This window comes from Hyla sarda, chromosome 7 (assembly GCF_029499605.1).
Source record: "Hyla sarda isolate aHylSar1 chromosome 7, aHylSar1.hap1, whole genome shotgun sequence".
Classification (NCBI taxonomy): domain Eukaryota; kingdom Metazoa; phylum Chordata; class Amphibia; order Anura; family Hylidae; genus Hyla; species Hyla sarda.
This window is the reverse complement of record NC_079195.1, coordinates 31753465-31769769: the sequence shown is the minus strand read 5'-3', so window position 1 is coordinate 31769769 and position 16305 is coordinate 31753465. Positions and strand designations below refer to the sequence as shown.

The 16305-nt window shown below is 50.8% G+C and overlaps 1 protein-coding gene and 1 non-coding gene across 2 annotated transcripts in view; both read left to right on the top strand.

The window, feature by feature from the left end:
* LOC130282475 (uncharacterized) overlaps positions 1–16305 on the top strand; it is a 40701-nt gene that overhangs the window by 5556 nt on the left and 18840 nt on the right. The window lies entirely within an intron of this gene.
* On the top strand, positions 617–731 carry LOC130283649 (U5 spliceosomal RNA). Its single transcript, XR_008846770.1, has one exon. It is a non-coding gene; the product is annotated as a U5 spliceosomal RNA (small nuclear RNA).

Here is a 16305-nt window from a genome sequence, read left to right as displayed (position 1 = left end):
AGGCTGAAGCTCCGTGTGACGTGCCGGGCTAACAGGAAGTAAGAAGAATACAGCCCGGGGACCGAACACCTGTACTGAAGCATCGGGGGCTCGTTGGCAGGTAAGAGAAAGTGTGTTTTCTTTTATTTTGCAGCCCGGACGGGATAAAAGGAAAAAAAAGTGCGCGCCGGACTACTCCTTTAAAGACCCCTCTCTATATACAGACGCTGCATAACCACAAATTCTAATTAATCTTTACTTTAGACAATAGAACAATGGAGCTGCAAACAGGGAAAGAAGTAGGAAGGAGGGGAGTCAGCAGTCTGAAGCTTTATTGAAAGTCAGACAGCGGACAAGGGGGAGGGGAGGTGTACAACACAACCTGAGTGACCTCCTGCGGCTCTGATTTGCATATTTACCCAGGATGCACCGGACATGTCTTGCAACTTTATAGTTGTAACTATTTATTTCATGTTATTATTCCTTTTTGTTGTAATGTTTATTATGATCAGATACATTGTATCCGGATGATGTAGAATGTGACATATACACAATACAGACATGGATTCCATCCTCTCCCTGTGTGTTATGATTAGGGCAGAGATCCCGGCTCGTGTCGGGACCCTGTATAAAGTATATACTCTGGTTTCTCTTCATATCGAAAAAATCTTTCGCCTTTTACTAAAGATTTCTGTGGAGAGGAACAATTATGAGTTTTATATAATTTTTTGATGCCTGGCGCATGCTGGGCTTCCCATTCATGGTAAAAAGCAGATTGATTGTATTAAATACAATGTTTATTTATAATACAATGGTCTTTACCGGACTTAATATACAATACTACAAACAGTCCAGAGCTGTGAAACGTGTCAATGATGGACATTTACACCTGTATTACTGAAGTGTATACACTGACTGCTGTCTGGTAGTGCCTCCTACAGTACAGGGAGGTAATACATGTTCTGTACTCTTTACCTGTATTACTGAAGCATATGCACTGAATTCCTGTCTGGTAGTGCCCCTTACAGTACGGTGAGGTATTACACATTCTGTACTCTACCTGGGCGAGGGCTAGCTGCTCCTTTGGACACCAGGTAAGGGCGGCTACATTTCACATGTACTGTACAGGACCCTGAAGAAGCTCCGGTCCTCTATATAGACCCGTCTTTCCAAATCAGGATGCCTCCAGCTGTTGCAAAACAACAACTCCCAGCATGCCTGGACAGCCTTTGGCTGTCCAGGCATGCTGGGAGTTGTAGTTTTGCAACAGCTGGAAGCACCCTGGAAGGGAAACACTGACATAGACAGTGATTGCAGCTCCCAGCGGGGTGTGTGCGGGTGTGTCTCCTGGGGCTTCCGGCAGAGGGGGCGGGGGTTTCCCGGGTTTGTGGCGGATTCCTGGGGGGGGGATTAGGTCAGGCCTCCTGCGGTGGGGCCTCGTGGCTCCGCTCCCCGTTCTGGGCTGGCGGGGGGTGGAGTGAGGACTTCGGCAGCCATTGTTCCGGCCGGGAGAGGATCTGGCGGGGTCTGCAGCGGTGCGGGCTCTGCTTCCTGGGCTGCGGGTGCCGGCCGGAGGTCCACTGGTGGGGGGGCACGGAGGGGAGATGTGGTCGGGGGGTGGGCCCGGAGAGTCCAGCTCCACGTACTGCTCCCGCATGGCCGCAAGGTTTGTGGAGTATGAGCAGCGCGGCAAGGAACTGAGGATGGCCAGAGACGATCTGCATGCGGCCCAGAGTCTGATGAGCGCTGGATCCAGAAAGAGCAAGCCAGAACTGAAGAAAAGGATAGCATCGCTGAGAGGCGAGATTGTGAAGCTGGAGGCGAGGAGAGCGGAGATACTGGAGGGGAGTGGTCTCTTTAAGGAGAAACTGATCAACAGCGATCGGTTTGCCGCCATGAAATCCCCAGGTAAGGTGGAGGTGGATGATGGGGAGAGTAGTGGCGGTGAAGATAGTGAGGATGGTGGTGAAGAGGTAAAGGAGGAAGAGGAGAAGATGGAGGAAAGTGGGAAAGTTGTAGCTACTCCCTGTGACACAAAGACCCAGGACAGCTACATTGAGGCTGGACAGGTGGCACTACCACCAAGCGAGAGTGAGGAGGATGACGTGGAGGGTGAGGCTGGGGGTCTATTGAGGGCAATTGTGATGCAAGAGTCCCCAGCCCACCTCCAGAATTTAACCTTTGGGGACGAGGAGTGTGAGGATGTGGTGGTCCAGCAGAGGTCCAAGAAACGTAAGACCAAGGAGACGGTGCAATATGTTTTTGTCCTTTTCCAGCAGTCTGCGCCAGCTGCAAAGCTGGTTCAGGCTGCGGGCTCCCCCAAACTGCCAGACCCCGTTCCTGTGGTGGAGCGGGGCCAGCATGGGGGGTACAGTATGGCATCAGGAAAGGCTAAGGGCGCAATAGTTGTGAAGCCCACCCATCTTGTTGGTAGGGAAGGGCAGGATGGGCTCATGCCAGGCAGCTCTGACACTGCAGGGTGGCAGGGTGCGTGTCCAAGTGCCAGAGGCTAGCTACGCTGCCGTGTGCTCGGGGGGCGGTTCTCCGAGTACTGTGGGCACTACTGGAGCCGCGGGGCACTCCCCTGTGAGGGGGGGAGTGTCCGGGCGCCGGAGAGCGTTGAGTCCGTGTGCTCGGGGGCGGTCCCCCGAGTACAGTGTGTTCTGCGGGCACTGCGGGGCTCTCCCCTGTGAGGGGGGGGGGAGTGTCCCGGTGCCGGGATCAGTGTCCGGCTGGGGGGGGGCAGCCCCAGTCTCAGGAGGCGTCATTGCCTATTCAGGAGGAGCCATCGTCAGCAGCAGCAGCAGCCAGGCCGGAAAAAAAGAATTCCCAGCCAGCCCAGAATCAGTTAGGCAGGGTATGAGTGAGAATGCTGAGTGTAGTAGTGTTGTGGATGAGAGGAGTGTCAGTGGAGTGAATGTTGGTGGGAGTAGTGGTATGGATGGAAAAAAGGATGATGTGAGTGGTGGTGTGAATGGTGGTTCTGGGTCTGGGTCTGGCCCGGCTGCCACAACCGTCCCCCCCCCCCCCCCCGGCAGTGACTGCTCCTAGGAGCTTTGCTAATGTCGCTGCCGGGGGTCCAGGGGGGGTCCCCGTCCGGCCCCGGGGGTTTCTTGCAACAGCGCCTCCTGGAGGCTCTGCGTAGGGGAGACAGGTCGATCCAGGTAGAGGGAAGGAGTGAGGTCGACCTGTCTTTCTGGATAGAGAGGCACGGTTAGGGGGCTTTCCGAGAGCAGAATGGGGAGGTGGTCTGGTCCCTCCCGACAACCGGGCAGGACAATAACCGCAGGAATGTGGTCCGTCTGATTTGGAGGGGTGAGGATGCGTGCCCACCTCGCGCTAAAGTGGTTGAGCTCCTCCTCCAGATGGAATTCAGGGCGAGTGACATCTTTGCCCTGATCCACCCCTACGGTACGTCCGAGTTTGACGTCAGTTTCGTTCGGCCAGAGGGTCTCGAACTCTTCTGGTCAAACTACGAGGTGGCGAAGAACGAGCCCGGCTGGCGGGATTTTGCCGTAAAGGCAATTTCCCGTCAGAACTCAGTCAAGAATGTGACCTTTTTGACCCGTAACGAGTCACTTTCTTGTTATGACATCATGACCTGGCTCGGTGGGTATTGGGATGTGACGGACATGCCCAAGAAAAACTTTGATGAGCACGGGATCTGGTCCGGGGCCTAGACGTTTTCCGTCAAACTCAGGCGTTCAGGGAGTACGGTTGCCCACATTCCGTCAGCCGCCTTCCTTGGACGTGACAGGATCCAGGTCTTCTACCAGGGGCAGCCTAAGGTCTGTCACAGGTGTGGTAGCCCCACCCATTTTAGCGCAGCCTGTACTGTACAGGTCTGTGCTTTGTGTGGTGGGGTGGATCATCTGGCCGCATCCTGTAGGTAGATCCGCTGCCATCTGTGTGGTGTCCTCGGGCACCCTTTTAGCCATTGTCCTAGCGCCTTCGCCCGTGTGGCGGCCGCTCCGGCTGGGGAGAGCTGTGAAGTTGCCTCGGCTGGAGAGGGTACGAGCAGGGATGGGGGCGCACCAGGGCTAGTGAGGAGGAAGGGCCCCGCCAAACTAAGGCGGGGAGGAAAATCGGAGGAGGAGTAGGGAGCTGGAGAGTGTCCAAGTGACGGGGGTAGCTCTGTCCCCTGCTCCTGAAGCTGGCCCTGAAATTACTGAAGCCCTGGAGGAGGACGTGCTGGATGAGGAGATCAGGAGACTGGGCGAAGAGGAAGGCAATATGGCCGACTCTTCCGATTCCTTCCAATATGAAAGTGTGGATGAGGAGAGTGTAGAGAAGGCCAAAAAGAAAGACAAGGGCAGAAGGAAAGGGAGAAAGAAGAGGTCCAAGCCCTCTCTCCCTCGTACTGCGGGCCGGGTCCAAAACGAAAGCCTGACTGCCCCCCCCCTCTGGTTGACCTGTCAAACCGGTACCTCGTCCTTGATAACATCTTCTCCCCCTCCTTGGAAGGGGGAAGGTGAGGGCGGGGTGCCTAGGGAGAAAGAGCCTCTGGAGGGAACTGGGCCCTGTCCTGTTGAGGTACCTTCCTCGGAGAGCAGGGCTAGACCAGGGTCGGACGGAGACAGGGACCATGGGGACCATATGGACCAGAGCGAGTCAAAAAAAAGAGGTAAAAGCGGTCCTGCCCTTTCTTCTTCTTCTGGGGATGAGGGGACGAAGAAGGGGAAGAAAAAATAAAAGTGAGGCTGTCTAACTCAATCACCCAAGATGGTGGCACTCACCCCATTGACGCTGGCATCCATTAACTGTGCCAGTATAAAGTCGGATACGGCTAAATTCGCAGCCTTTGATTTTCTCGGCCGTGTTGAAGCCGACATTTTCTTTTTACAGGAGACCAGGTTGTCAGATCTAGCCTCTCTGGTTAAAGCCAGAAGAGAGTGGAGGCGGGGGCCCTCCCACTGATCTCTTGCGGCTGAGCCGTATAGTGGGGTGGCGGTCCTTTTTACCGCTCCGATTGAATGCCGACGGGTTATTGAGTTAGAAATGGGGAGGTGCCTGATCTTAGATGTCCTCATGAAGGGGCACGAGCTCCAGCTCATTAACATCTATGCCCCACAAACCAAGTGGGGACGCAAAGATCTCTTTATGAGGATTAAGCCCTTCCTTTTTACTAGCCGGCAAATGATTTTTGGAGGGGACTTCAATAATGTCACGAGTTCCCAAGATAGGAGAGGTTCCAATGGTCCGCTGGCTTACGATAGCGTGGCCCTCAATAATATAGTTAGGGAAGCTCGCCTAGAGGACGCCCACATCCGGAGCCCCTCAGGCCACGTGGATTTCACCTATCATCGAGGTAGCTGCAGGTCTAGGATAGGCAGGTTTTATTTAACCCCTTAAGGACTCAGGGTTTTTCCACTTTCGTTTTTTCCTCCTTACCTTTTAAAAATCCTAACCCTTTCAATTTTCCACCTAAAAATCCATATTATGGCTTATTTTTTGCGTCGCCAATTCTACTTTGCAGTGACATTAGTCATTTTACCCAAAAATGCACGGCGAAACGGAAAAAAAAATCATTGTGCGACAAAATCGAAAAAAACCCGCCATTTTGTAACTTTTGGGGGCTTCCGTTTCCACGCAGTGCATATTTCGGTAAAAATTACACCTTATCATTATTCTGTAGGTCCATACGGTTAAAATTATACCCTACTTTAGGTTTGATTTTGTCGCACTTCTGGAAAAAATCATAACTACATGCAGGAAAATTTATACGTTTAAAAATGTCATCTTCTGACCCCTATAACTTTTTTTATTTTTCCACGTACAGGGCGGTATGAGGACTCATTTTTTGCGCCGTGATCTGAAGTTTTTATCGGTATGATTTTTGTTTTGATCGGACTTTTTGATCACTTTTTATTCATTTTTTTAATGGTATAAAAAGTGACCAAAATACGCTTTTTTGGACTTTGGAATTTTTTTGCGCATACGCCATTGACCGTGCGGTTTAATTAATGATATATTTTTATAGTTCGGACATTTACGCACGCGGCGATACCACATATGTTTATTTATTTATTTTTTTTACACTGTTTTATTTTTTTTTATGGGAAAATGGGGGTGATTCAAACTTTTATTAGGGAAGGGGTTAAATGACCTTTATTAACACTTTTAAAAAAAATTTTTTTTGCAGTGTTATAGGTCCCATAGGGACCTATAACACTGCACACACTGATCTCCTATGCTGATCACTGGCGTGTATTAACACGCCTGTGATCAGCATTATCGGCGCTTGACTGCTCCTGTCTGGATCTCAGGCACGGAGCAGTCATTCGTCGATCGGACACCGAGGAGGCAGGTAAGGGCCTTCCCGGTGTCCGGTCAGCTGTTCGGGACGCCGCGATTTCACCGCGGCGGTCCCGAACAGCCCGACTGAGCAGCCGGGTCACTTTCAGTTTCACTTTAGAAGCGGCGGTCAGCTTTGACCGCCGCTTCTAAAGGGTTAATACCGCACATCGCCGCGATCGGCGATGTGTGGTATTAGCCGCGGGTCCCGGCCGTTGATGAGCGCCGGGACCGACGCGATATGATGCAGGATCGCGGCGCGATCCCGCTTCATATCGCGGGAGCCGGCGCAGGACGTAAATATACGTCCTGCGTCGTTAAGGGGTTAAAGGAGGAAGCCTTCTCTTCCGCAGTGTCTGTGGTTGAGGTGGAATTCTCCGATCACTGTATGATTTTGTTTTCCTTGAATGTTTCAGAGACCCCCCGGATGGGTAAAGGTTATTGGAATTCGTCCCTCCTGGAGGAAGCAGAGATAAGACAGTCCTTTGAGAATTTTCTTCAGAGTCAGGTACCTTTACTGGGCCTATGTAGTAGTAAGTCAGAGTGGTGGGAGATATTCAAGAAGCGGGTTGCGGGGTTCTTCCGCCAGCTCTCGAGCCTCAGGTCCCTGAATAGGTACTGCCTGTATCAGGGTCTGAGGAGGAAACTCGAGCTCCTTGTCTCGACTGGAGGTAGCCGGGAGGATATCTCCAGAGTGAAGTCCTTGCTGATGAGGTGTCAGTACGATAGGCACGCATCTTTGGTTTTTGAGAGGGATTTCGGGAAGTACCGCTCGCCCGACCTTTACAAGAACTGTAAGATGTCAGTGAGTAGTAAAGTGGTCTCAGGACTGATTGATAGTACGGGATCTCTGAATCGGTCCAGATCAGGGATCCTGGAGGTCGTCAGATCCTTCTACTCGTACCTTTTGGGAAGGAAGGATCTAGATCAAGACGGGATGTCGGCTTTCCTGGCTGAAACTATTCCTGAGCCAGGGGTAGACCCCTCTCTTGATGTTTTGGCAGAAGAAATCAGGGAAGAGGAAGTGAGACTGGCGATCGAGGGGCTCGCCCCCAAGAAGTCGCCAGGTCCGGATGGCTTAACATCCGAGTGGTACAGGACCTTTAACCCCTTAACGACGCAGGACGTATATTTACGTCCTGCGCCGGCTCCCGCGATATGAAGCGGGATCGCACCGCGATCCCGCATCATATCGCTTCGGTCCCGGTGCTCATCAACGGCCGGGACCCGCGGCTAATACCACACATCGCCGATCGTGGCGATGTGCGGTATTAACCCTTTAAAAGCGGCGGTCAAAGCTGACCGCCGCTTCTAAAGTGAAAGTGACCTGGCTGCTCAGTCGGGCTGTTCGGGACCGCCGCAGTGAAATCGCGGCGTTCCGAATAGCTGACAGGACACCGGGAGGGCCCTTACCTGCCTCCTCGGTGTCCGATCGGCGAAAACTGCTCCGTGCCTGAGATCCAGGCAGGAGCAGTCAAGCGCCGATAACACTGATCACAGGCGTGTTAATACACGCCTGTGATCTGTGTAAAAGATCAGTGTGTGCAGTGTTATAGGTCCCTATGGGAGCTATAACACTGCAAAAAAAATGTAAAAAAAAGTGTTAATAAAGGTCATTTAACCCCTTCCCTAAAAGTTTGAATCACCCCCCTTTTCCCATAAAAAAAATAAAACAGTGTAAAAAAAAATAAAAAGAAACATATGTAGTATTGCCGCGTGCCTAAATGTCCGAACTATAAAAATATATCATTAATTAAACCGCACGGTCAATGGCGTATGCAAAAAAAAATTCCAAAGTCAAAAAAAGCGCATTTTTGGTAACTTTTTATACCATTAAAAAATGAATAAAAAGTGATCAAAAAGTCCAATCAAAACAAAAATCATACCGATAAAAACTTCAGATCACGGCGCAAAAAATGAGTCCTCATACCGCCCTGTACGTGGAAAAATAAAAAAGTTATAGGGGTCAGAAGATGACATTTTTAAACGTATACATTTTCCTGCATGTAGTTATGATTTTTTCCAGAAGTGCGACAAAATCAAACCTATATAAGTAGGGTATCATTTTAACCGTATGGACCTACAGAATAATGATAAGGTGTAATTTTTACCAAAATATGCACTGCGTAGAAACGGAAGCCCCCAAAAGTTACAAAATGGCGTTTTTTCTTCGATTTTGTTGCACAATGATTTTTTTTTCCGTTTCGCCGTGCATTTTTGGGTAAAATGACTAATGTCACTGCAAAGTAGAATTGGCGACGCAAAAAATAAGCCATAATATGGATTTTTAGGTGGAAAATTGAAAGGGGTTAGGATTTTTAAAAGGTAAGGAGGAAAAAACGAAAGTGCAAAAACGGAAAAATCCTGAGTCCTTAAGGGGTTAAGGAGTCTTTAGCTCCCCTCGTGACTGAGGTATTCAATGAGTGTCTCTCCTCGGGCACTCTACCAAAGTCAATGAGGAGGTCAGCCCTGATTCTTCTGTCAAAGGGTAAAGATCCTAGCCGGATTGAGAATTGCTCTTCTCAATACGGACAGGAAGCTTCTGGCTAAGATACTGTTTAATCGGTAAGTGAAGTTTGCACCCCGGCTCCTTTCGGGGGCCCAGCACTGCTCTGTTCTAGACCGAAGCACCTTAAGTGCTGTCCTCAGTGTCAGGGAGGCAGTGGAGCGGAGTAGTGCGGGTCTCTGGAAGGGGTACATGCTGTCCTTGGATCAGGCCAAAGCATTTGATCGGGTGAACCACGAGTACCTCTGGTCCGTCCTCCTGAGATATGGCTTACCGAGTACTTTTGTTAATTGGCTTGTCACCTTATATGCAGGGGCAGAGAGTTTCCCGCTGGTGAACAGTTGGTCTGGCCGCTCTTTTGAGGTGGGGTCCGGAGTCCGTCAGGGTTGTCCTTTGAGCCCACTGTTATACGTGTTCGCAATCGATCCCTTCGTCCGGAGGGTAGATTGTGGGCCGTTGGCGGGAGTCGGGATGACTCTGGCGGAGCTGGATGTCGCCCAGAGAGTGGTGGCGTACGCTGATGATGTCACTATTTTCGTCTCCTCACGGGAGGAGGTCGATGTGGTGATGTCAGAGGTGGACCGCTACTCGGAGGCATCCAGGTCCAAGATCAACCGGGATAAGTGTGAAAGTCTCTGGCTGGGAGGGGGAGATCCCACGTTTGATCTCCCGGACACCCTTCCAGGGGTCCAAGAGTCAGCAAAAATTCTGGGCATCACATTCGGCCAGGATGATTATCCCACCAAAAACTGAGACGGTAAGCTCCGGGATGCAACTCAGAAGGTGAACCAGTGGAAGGTTTGGTCAATGACCCTCAGGGAAAGGGTACACCTGATCAAGTCGTACCTGCTCCCCTTGTTTATCTGGGCAGTGTATGTATCTTACCAGAGGCTTACTACGCTAGGGTCTACAGCCTGTTTTTCCAACTGTTATGGTGGAGCAGGTTGAACCTAGTCAAGAGGGAGGTTACGTACCGCACGAGGAGACTAGGGGGTTTATCTATGGTAAACCCGTGGTGTTCTTAACAACACCTTCTTGAAAGCCAACATTGCAAACCTCTGGTCAGAGAGGGCTCCTCCGTGGGTACTCTCCTGCAGGGAATGGTTTCGCCCTTTCTTCCAGGAATGGGAGACAGGAGGGCAAGTGAAGGACCTCCGTACGCCCCATGGATATCTTCCGGCTTACGCTACCCCGACTCTGAAGGCGATGCGTCGGTGGGGTCTGGGAGTGTGGGAGATCAGGACCCAGTCAAGGCAGTTCCTTGACGAACGGGTTCTGTTGACCCACTTCCAGAAGCCTCTGGTGCTCAGGACTGCCCAGGTCGGGATCTGAGGGGGGGGGGGGGGGGGGGGGTTGTATCTTTTATCTATTTGCTTTATCTGTATTAGTTGTCTACTTATTTTTCTTAAATCCTCACTTTTACCTATTTTTGGATGACATTTTGGGGCTTCAGAACCAATTACCAGGTTTCCATAGAGTTATGGTCTCAACCTACGATGGTTTCAACATACAATGGTTGTTCTGGAACCAATTAATATTGAAACTTGAGGGACCACTGTACTAGTGATGGAAAGTCCTGATCACTATACTGAATCGGTTTATTTTGTGCGATTAACTGAATTGTAACTAATTCATGATCCGATTCCTCTGTTCTCAATCTGAAAAGGAGGGGGTGGGGGTTGTGATTTACCAGTATGTACTTTCCAGTCATTCCCCACACTACCTATTGGCCTTAACCCCCACATCTGTAGTCTAGGAATGCCTGCTGGGTGGACCAGTCGGTGTGGGGGAGTGACTGGGAAGCAGTTTTGGTGACATGAGAGTAATGTTCATATGCGTATAACTATATCACACAGCTCCACTACACACACCCCTCCCTTGTAATAGGATCCTAGAGCAGGAGTCTCAAACTCGCGGCCCACGGAACAAAATGTTGTGGCCCGCTGCACAGTGGCGTAGCATGGGTAGGGGGGGGCGCGGGGCGTATTCTAGCATGGTGGAGCAGAAGCTGTAAGCTCCTGCTCCTCCATTCACTAACCTTCCTCACATGCGTGAGTACACAACGTGTGAGCAGCGGGGACGCGATCCACGGCAACCTGGTGTGATGATGTCACATAATCGCGCTGGCGCCTGGAGATTCCGTTCCCGCGGCTCCCATACTGTAAGTAAGACGAGTATGCTCAGGGCCCAGGGGGCACTATATCGTAAAGGGGGAGGGGGGGGAAGCACAGGGGGCATTATATGTGAAGAGCACATGACAAGTGGGGCCACCTGTGCTGTGCTCTGCTCCTCACATATAATGCCCCCTGTGCTGTGCCCCTCACATATAATGCCCTCTGAGAGAAAGATGGCATTGTATGTGAGGGGCACATGACAGGAACATTATCTGTGAGGGATGCATGATGGGGGCATTATATTGTGAGGGGTGCATGATGGGGACATTATATGTGAGGGGTGCATGATGGGGGAATTATATGTGAGGGGCACATGACAGGAACATTATATGTGAGGGATGCATGATGGGGGCATTATATTGTGAGGGGTGCATGATGGGAACATTATATGTGAGGGGTGCATGATGGGGACATTATATGTGAGGGGTGCATGATGGGGACATTATATGTGAGGGGTGCATGATAGGGACATTATATGTGAGGGGCGCATTATGGGAGCATTATATGTGAGGGGCGCATGATGGGGGCATTATATTGTAAAGGGGTGCATGATGGGGGCATTATATGTGAGGGGCACATGATGGGGGCATTATATGTGAGGGGCGCATTATGGGAGCATTATATGTGAGGGGCGCATGATGGGGGCATTATATTGTGAGGGGTGCATGATGGGAGCATTATATGTGAGGGGCGCATGATGGGGGCCATTATATGTGAGGGGTGCATGATGGGGACATTATATTGTAAGGGGCGCCTGATGGGAGCATTATATTGTGAGGGGTGCATGATGGGGGCATTATATGTGAGGGGTGCATGATGGGGACATAATATTGTGAGGGGCGCATGATGGGAGCATTATATGTGAGGGGCGCATGATGGGGGCATTATATTGTGAGGGGTGCATGATGGGGGAATTATATGTGAGGGGCGCATGATGGCGACATTATATTGTAAGGGGCGCCTGATGGGAGCATTATATTGTGAGGGGTGCATGATGGGGGCATTATATGTGAGGGGTGCATGATGGGGACATTATATTGTGAGGGGCGCATGATGGGAGCATTATATGTGAGGGGCGCATGATGGGGGCATTATATTGTGAGGGGTGCATGATGGGGGAATTATATGTGAGGGGCGCATGATGGTGGCATTATATGTGAGGGGCACAGCACAGGGGGCATTATATATGAGAGGCGCAAATGTTCGCAAACCGGGCTAACCACCATTGACTTCAATGGGCAGGTGAATTTTAAAACCCACAGGGACTCTTTCTGGCCACAATAGTGATTTAAAAGTTGTTTCAAGGGGACTAATACCTGGACTGTGGCATGCCGGAGGGGGATCCATGGCAAAACTCCCATGGAAAATTACATAGTTGATGCAGAGTCTGGTTTTAATCCATGAATCACCTATTATTCCTAAATTCTTTGGAATAACGTGCTTTAGCCCCCTTTAGGCAGCACATATTTAGATCCCCCATTTAGGATTTGAACCCCAGGCCTCAGTGCTGCAAGGCAGCAGTGCTAACCTCTGAGCCACCATGCTACCCTTAGCATACACCTAATATCCACGGTTGCTAAAAAGGACAGAGATGTCAGCAGAGAGTACCAGAAAAATTAGGCATGTACACATGCATGAAAAATTGGGTATTGCCGCAGCTGTAGCAGTGGTCAGAAAAATTGCAGCACCAGAAAAAGTGCAGCAACAGAGGCCAGAAAAATTAGGCATGCACACATGGCTGGAAAATTTGGTATTGTTGCAGCCGCTGAATATTTTCTGTTTGTTTCGCCAGCCAGAAAGTGCCCTAAAACATTGCGGCTTGAACCCTACCTAGTTGGTGGCGGATAAGTCACGCAAGTCATCCGGCATTCAGAGATAAAATACAGCAGCGTTTGGACGAGCTTAGCCCAAGGCAGCTCATCTGATCAGGCCTTGTTCAGTCAAATGTATCGCCCAGCGTCAGTCCCTTCGGGATCCATCCCTCATTCATCTTAAGAAAGGTGAGGTAATCCAGACTTTTTTGACCTAGGCGACTTCTCTTCTCAGTGACAATACCTCCTGCTGCACTGAAGGTCCTTTCTGACAGGACACTTGAAGCGGGACAGGCCAGAAGTTCGAGCGCAAATTGGAATAGCTCAGGCCACAGGTCAAGCCGGCACACCCAGTAGTCAAGGGGTTCATCGCTACTCAGAGTGTCGATATCTGCAGTTAAGGCCAGGTAGCCTGCTACCTGTCGATCAAGTCGTTCTCTGATGGTGGACCCCGAAGGGCTGTGGCAATGCATAGGACTTAAAAAGCTCTGCATGTCCTCCATCAACAGCATATCTGTACAACATCCTGTCCTTGCCGGCGTGTTCGTGGGAGAAGGAGGAGGATTACTTTCACCTCTTCCCCTGTTAGATCCCTGTTGTGCTGTGACATGACCCTTATACGCTATGTACACCATACTTCTTAATTTATTTTGGACCTGCTGAATCCTTTCAGCCTTGCTGTAATGCGGTAACATGTCAGGCACTTTATGTTGATACCGGGGGTCTAGTAGCGTTGACACCCAGTACAGGTCGTTCTCCTTCATCCTTTTTATACGAGGGTCCCTCAACAGGCACAACAGCATGAAAGACCCCATTTGCACAAGGACGTATGCCGAGCTACTCATGTCCCGTTCCTCGTCCTCAGTGATATCAGGGAAGGTAAAATCTTCTTCCCCCCAGCCATGTACAACACCACGGGAACCAGATAGGTAACAAGGAGCACCCTGGGATGCCTGCTGTGGTTGGTCTTCCTCCTTCTCTTCAAAGCCACATTCCTCCTCTGACTTCTCTTCCTCACAATCCTCTTCCAGCGTTGACGCAGGTCCAGCAAGCGATGCTGATAAGGCTGTTTCTGGTGTTGATGGTGTCCACAACTCTTCCTCTTCACGCTCATCTACTGCATGATCCAGCACTCTTCGCAGGGCACGCTCCAGGAAGAAAACAAACGGTATGATGTCGCTGATGGTGCCTTCGGTGCGACTGACCAGGTTTGTCACCTCCTCAAAAGGACGCATGAGCCTACAGGCATTGCGCATGAGCCTCCAGTAATGTGGCAAAAAAATTCCCAGCTCCGCAGATGATGTCCTAGCACCCCGGTCATACAAATATTCATTGATGGCTTTTTCTTGTTGGAGCAGGCAGTCGAACATTAGGAGTGTTGAATTCCAATGTGTCGGGCTGTCGCAAATCAAGCTCCTCACTGGCATGTTGTTTCGCCACTGGATATCTGACAAGTGTGCCATGGTCCTGTAGGAATGCCTGAAATGGCCACACACCTTCCTGGACTGCTTCAGGACATCCTGTAAGCCTGGGTACTTGAGCACAAAGCGTTGTACAATCTGATTACACACATGTGCCATGCACGGCACATGTGTCAACTTGCCCAACCTCAATGCCGCCAACAAATTTGTTCCGTTGTCACGAACCACCTTGCCGATCTCCAGTCGGTGCGGAGTCAGCCACTGGTCCACCTGTGCATTGAGGGCCGACAGGAGCGCTGGTGCGGTGTGACTCTCCGCTTTGAGGCAAGTCAACCCCAAGATGGCGTGACACTGCCGTATCCGGGATGTGGAACAGCACCTGGGGAGCTGGGGGGTGCCGGTGATGTGGAGCAAGACGCATCAGTGGAAGAGGACTCGACCGAGGATGTTATGGAAGAGGATGGAGTAGGAGGAGTAGAGGAGGTGGCAGCAGGCCTGCCTGCAAGTTGTGGCGGTGTCACCAACTTCTCTGCAGAGCCACGCATTCCATGCTTGGCAGCCGTCACCAGGTTTACCCAATGCGCAGTGTAGGGGATATACCTGCCCTGACCATGCTTTGCAGACCAGGTATCAGTGGTCAGATGGACCCTTGCCCCTACACTGTGTGCCAGACATGCCATAATTTCCTTTTGCACAATGGAGGAAAGGTTAGGGATTGCCTTTTGTGCAAAAAAATTTCGCACGGGTACCTTCCACTGCGGTATCCCAATGGCTACAATTTTTTTAATGGCCTCAGACTCCACCAGCTTGTATGGTAAAAGCAGGTGGGCTAGCAGTTCCGACAAGCCAGCTGTCAGACACCGGGCTAGGGGGTGACTTTGAGACATTGGCTTCTTGTGCTCAAACATCTCCTTTACAGACACCTGACTGTGGGCAGATGAGCAGGAACTGCTCAAGGTGAGAGACGGAGAGGCGGATGGTTGAGAGGGGGCAGGGAGGGCAGCAGTGGTTGACCTGGCTGAAGATGCTGGATCAGGAGGAGGATGGCGGCTTTGACTTTGTGTGCTGCTTGTACTGACGTGTTAATCCCATAGGCGTTTGTGATGTGACATCATGTGCCTTCGCAAAGCAGTTGTGCCTAGGTGGGTGTTGGACTTCCCACGACTCAGTTTCTTCTGGCGCAGGTTGCAAATGGCCTCGCAGTTGTCAGAGGCAGACACACAAAAAAATGCCACACTGCTGAGCTCTGCAATGACGGCATTCTGGTGGTGGCAACAGCATGCGTTGATTGGCGTCCTGTCTGGCTGACCCCGGGTGCCGATGCATGCTGTCTGACTGTGCCACTAGCTCCTTGCGACGACCTCCCCCTGCTTCCAACTCGTCTCCTCCTCTGTCTCCCCATCTGAAATTCCCTCCTCTTCTTCTCTTCTAGCAGGCACCCATGTGGCATCCACGGACACATCGTCATCATCAAATCCTTCACCGCTATCTGACACCTCAAGAAAGGAAGCAGCAGCGGGTACAACATCATCATCACACTGTACGTCCATGTGTGTAATGCTGCCTGACAGACATATCCCTGTTAACTGCATCCTCTGGCAATAATGGTTGCGCATCACTCATGTCTTCAAACTGATGTGTAAATAACTCCTCTGACGAATTAAGTAAAGCTGCTGTGGTGCTAGTGTTGGCGGCAGGCGGGCAAGTGGTAGCATGAGAGGTGCCCGAAGCTAAGCTAGAGGAGGAGAAGGATGGTGCGTCAAGGTTCCAAGTGGAAGCTGTAGTAGATTGGGTGTCTTGTGATAGCCAGTCAACTAAGTCCTCAGAACTTTGGGGGTTCAGGGTACGTGGCCTCTGAACACTGGCCATTCTAGGGCCAAAGGGAATCCCAGCACCACGACGGCCCCTGCGGGGTGGCCTTCCTCTGCCTGTCATTTTTTTTGGTTAAATTTGCACAAGTGTCACACCAAATGTGATTTGCACTAGGGTGACACAATTTGCCCTGCAGGCAAAAAAACTGGCAACTGTGACATGAACTGACAGTGACTGGTTTTATTTAACAGCCAAAAAGTTTTTTATTTTTTATTTGCACAACTATCACACCAAATATGATTTGCACT